Source organism: Camellia sinensis, chromosome 2, assembly GCF_055761805.1.
Source record: "Camellia sinensis isolate YWXY chromosome 2, ASM5576180v1, whole genome shotgun sequence".
Taxonomy (NCBI): Eukaryota; Viridiplantae; Streptophyta; class Magnoliopsida; order Ericales; family Theaceae; genus Camellia; species Camellia sinensis.
The window spans coordinates 4,403,200-4,408,280 of record NC_138962.1 but is presented as its reverse complement, the minus strand read 5'-3'; positions in this window follow the sequence as shown (position 1 = coordinate 4,408,280).

Sequence of the window (5,081 nt, the reverse complement as noted above, 5' to 3'; positions counted from 1 at the left end):
CCCTCACCACTGATTACCGTTAAACATTGATTATCGTTAAACTGAACTGATTATGACTAATAACTGAACTGATTAAAGTACTGAACTGATCATGACTGATAATCTGCTTAAAGTACTGAACTGACTGACTGAAAACTGGAAGTGAATTGACTGAGTATGTACGTTTGAATTGCATTCTATCTGTTGATTGTTTATTTGATCTGTTCGTATTTTATGTTTAAACTGCTAATTGAAGGCCTTATCAGCGGCCGAACCGGGAATTGATTGATGTTCCACGACCCTCATAATTAATGTGATTTTGTAGTATATTTATCTGAAAACTGATTAGGTATGATTAAAATAGTTTAAAATAAGCTAATTAAAGAGTTGGCCTTATTTACCAACTAACCCTTAGTGGCCTACTCAATATAATATCTTTGAGCCTTATACTTGAATCAAAACACATCTTCCTCAGCCTTATCTCTTGCTTTGTCGACTTAGAGGGTGTGAGGGAGAGAATTGATTTGTGTTTGAGGAATTGGCTTATTCAACTTGGAGAATTGAAGGTTGATTTCATAATTGAGCTCCTAGTCTTGCATTGGAGACCTAAGGTAGAGTAATTGCCCTCTTGTTTATCTTGTTCTTGCATGATTCATGTCAAAGTTGTAGATTGAGCCATGGATTAGTTCTAGCATGTTGACATAGAGCATAATTCATGCATGCATGTTTGAATTGTTGAGTTGTGAGTTGATTTCATGGTAAAATGGTACATGCATGTCCATAACTTTGTAATGGTCCATGTTTTCAACTTGTTTTTGGATCAATTGGCTCCTTAGAGCATCAAATTGAACTTTGAAGTTGTTTAAAATTTATGCATGTTTGCATGTTCATATTGTCCATGAAATTGGTTTGAAATTGGGTTTCAATTAAACACCCTTGGGCTTTGATTTCTCAAAATTGAGCTTTGAACCATGATATTCTATGTGTTTACAAATGTTTTCTGGAAATTCAGCCCAAGAGGTCGAGTTTTGAATTGTGAAAACTTGGTTTGAGCTTGGAGGTGCAATCTAGGTTTTCCAGATTTTGCACTTCTGCTCGAGCGGGGAATTGGCGCTCGAGCGTGGAATCCGAGCATCCAGTATTACTCTGCACTGTTTTACAGTCCGCTCGAGCGGAGGATTGGGCGCTCGAGCGGAGGATTGTGTCTCAAGCTCGAGCGGGCGTCGAGCGGAGATTTCACCCATCTAGTACTTTTACAGTACGCTCGTGCGGGAGAGTTGACGCTCGAGCGTGTACCTTTGTCGCATTTCCGCTCGAGCGGGGGAAACCGGCGCTCGAGCGGGACTCTGTTTTCTGAAAAATCTGAAACTGCTTTTAAAAGTGCATCTTTGCATCCTCATCCCATTCTAGGCATTCTTAGGCCTAGTTTAAGGCATTTTAATGAGGATATAGATGTAGAACACACCGAGGCATTAGGGGTTAAGTTGTTATCTTTCCCAGCTGTGTAGCTTAGAGTGTGTTCAATCTATTAACTGTGTAGGGTTGGCGACTGGGGAGACACGCTCTAGCATACTGTAGCCCGGAACTCTGTGAGTAACGATTGTGTAAAGATATGTTCACAAATGATTATCTTCTGAACAACTGAACTGTACTATTTTCTGGACTGATTACTGTTAACTAAATGAATGTATGTCCTATATTCTGAACTGTATTGTGGCATCCTTAGCACCTACTGTTTACTGTTACTGTGACAGAAATCTCTGTCGGTTCCCTTGTTGGAACCACTACTGTTACTGACTGATGGCCATCAATTACTGCTCGGTCTTTTAAGACCTACTGTTTACTGCACTGTTATGCTAATGGATGTACCGTATATGACTGTACTGACTGAACAACTGAAATACTGTTTAAATGAACTGTTTTCATACTGTAAGGACATTCATTCTTAACCTCTTTACGCATTATGTTATTCACTGGGCTTTAGCTCACTGCTCATATATATATATATAGGTGTACAGGCACCAGACCGCGGCTAGAGGCGTCAGGGTTACTCCAGTTTTGTCAAGCCAGCCTATGTGCCTCACTGCGAGGTTCGGAGCCTATCTTGCTAAGGCTTAGGGGTGTTTTAGGATTCCCCCTTCTGTACTCTCTTACTGTTTTTGTAATAACCGAATGGATTGTATAGACTAAATATTTAATGTGCTGTTATGTAAGGGATGGAGTCCCTAGTTTGAATGATTGTAAATATTGTGCATACTGTTCTGTACTGTTTACGTATAAATGTATGAAAAGTCCTTTTGCATACAGACTGTCACAACTCATTGGGCATTGTTTAATTATTGTATTGGCTTCCGCCAGGCCCTGTACTCTGTTTTACTGTACTACTGTTCTGCAGGCCTTCGGTAATCTTGGATTAGTGGCCGGTTACGGTGCTAAACCCATAGGGCCGGGTTTGGGTCGCGACAATACCTTAACGATCTATTTGGAAATTAAATAAAAGAAGAAGTTGAATAGAAAAATGACTTGAATAAAAATGGAAGTCGAATGAAAACAAGAATGGAAGTTGCAGAAAATTAAAAATGGAAGTTCATTCCAGAAACCACTATACCTTAATGATCTATTCGGAAATTAAATAAAAAAGGAAGTTTAACAAAAAAGTAAATTGAATAAAAATGGAAGTTGAATAAAAACAAAAATCAAAGTTGCATAAAATTAAAAATAGAAGTTCAATCCAGAAACCACTATACGTTAACCATCTATTTGGAAATTAAATAAAAAAGGAAGTTGAATAGAAAAGTAACTTGAATAAAAATGGAAGTTACTTAAAAATAAAAATGGAAGTTGCAGAAAATTAAAATTGGAAGTTCATTCAAGAAACCACTATACCTTAACGATCTATTTGGAAATTAAATAAAAAAGGAAGTTGAATAGAAAAATAACTCGAATAAAAATGGAAGTCGAATAAAAATAAAAATGGAAGTTGCTAAAAATTAAAAATGGAAGTTCATTCAAGAAACCATTATACCTTAACGATGTATTTGGAAATTAAATAAAAAAGAAAGTTTAATAGAAAAGTAAATTGAATAAAAATGAAAGTTGAATAAAATTAAAAATGAAAGTTGCATAAAATTAAAAATGGATGGTCAATCCAGAAACCACTATACCGTAACGATCTATTTGGAGATTAAATAAAAAAGGAAGTTGAATAGAAAAGTAACTTGAATAAAAATGGAAGTTACTTAAAAAAAAAATGGAACTTGCAGAAAATTAAAAATGGAAGTTCATTCTAGAAACCACTATACCTTAATGATTTATTTGGAAATTAAATAAAAAAGGAAGTCGAATAGAAAAATGACTTGAATAAAAATGGAAGTCGAATAAAAGTAAAAATGGAAGTTGCATAAAATTAAAAATGAAAGTTCATTCAAGATACCACAATACCTTAACGATGTATTTGGAAATTAAAAAAAAAAGAAAGTTTAATAGAAAAGTAAATTGAATAAAAATGAAAGTTGAATAAAATTAAAAATGAAAGTTGCATAAAATTAAAAATGGATGTTCAATCCAGAAACCACTATACCGTAACGATCTATTTGGAAATTAAATAAAAAAGGAAGTTGAGTAGAAAAGAAACTTGATTGATAAAGGAAGTTAAATAAAAATAAAAATGGAAGTTGCAGAAAATTAAAAATGGAAGTTCATTCAAGAAACCACTATACCTTAACGATCTATTTGGAAATTAAATAAAAAAGGAAGTGGAATAGAAAAATGACTTGAATAAAAATGGAAGTTGAATAAAAAAAAAATCGAAGTTGCAGAAAATTAAAAATGGAAGTTCATTCAAGAAACCACTATACCTTAACGATCTATTAGCAAATTAAATAAGGAAGCTGAATAGAAAAATAACTTGAATCAAAATGGAAGTTGAATAAAAATAAAAATGGAAGTTGCAGAAAATAAAAATTGGAAGTTCATTCAAGAAACCACTATACCTTAACGATCTATTTGGAAATTAAATAAAAAAGGAAGTTGAATAGAAAAATGACTTGAATAAAACTGGAAGTCGAATAAAAATAAAAATGGAAGTTGCAGAAAATTAAAAAAGGAAGTTCATTCAAGAAACCACTATACCTTAACGATCTATTACCAAATTAAATAAAAAATGAAGTTGAATAGAAAAATAACTTGAATAAAAATGGAAGTTGAATAAAAATAAAAATGGAAGTTGCAGAAAATAAAAATTGGAAGTTCATTCAAGAAACCACTATACCTTAACGATCTATTTGGAAATTAAATAAAAAAGGAAGTTGAATTGAAAAATGACTTGAATAAAACTGGAACTCGTATAAAAATAAAAATGAAAGTTCCATAAAATTAAAAAAGGAAGTTCATTAAAGAAACCACTATACCTTAACGATCAATTTGGAAATTAAATAAAAAAGGAAGTTTAATAGAAAAGTAAATTGAATAAAAATGGAAGTTGAATAAAAATAAAAATGGAAGTTGCAAAAAATTAAAAATTGAAGTTCATTCAAGAAACCACTATACCTTAACGATCTATTAGGAAATTAAATAAAAAAATGAAGTTTAATAGAAAAGTAAATTGAATAAAAATGGAACTTGAATAAAAATAAAAATGGAAGTTCAATCCAGAAACCACTATACCTCAACGATCAATTTGGAAATTAAATAAAAAAGGAAGTTGAATGGAAAAGCAACTTGAATAAAAAGGAAGTTAAATAAAAATGAAAATGGAAGTTGCAGAATATTGAAAATGGAAGTTAATTCAAGAAACCACTATACCTTAACCATCTATTTGGAAATTAAATAAAAAAGGAAGTTGAATAGAAAAATAACTTGAATAAAAAAGGAAGCTGAATAAAAATAAAAATGGAAGTTCCATAAACTTAAAAATGGAAGTTCATTAAAGAAACCACAATACCTTAACGATCTATTTGGAAATTAAATAAAAAAGGAAGTTTAATAGAAATGTAAATTAAATAAAAATAACAATGGAAGTTGCAGAAAATTAAAAATGGAAGTTCATTCCCGAAACCGGTATACCTTAACAATCTATTTGGAAATTAAATAAAAAAGGAAGT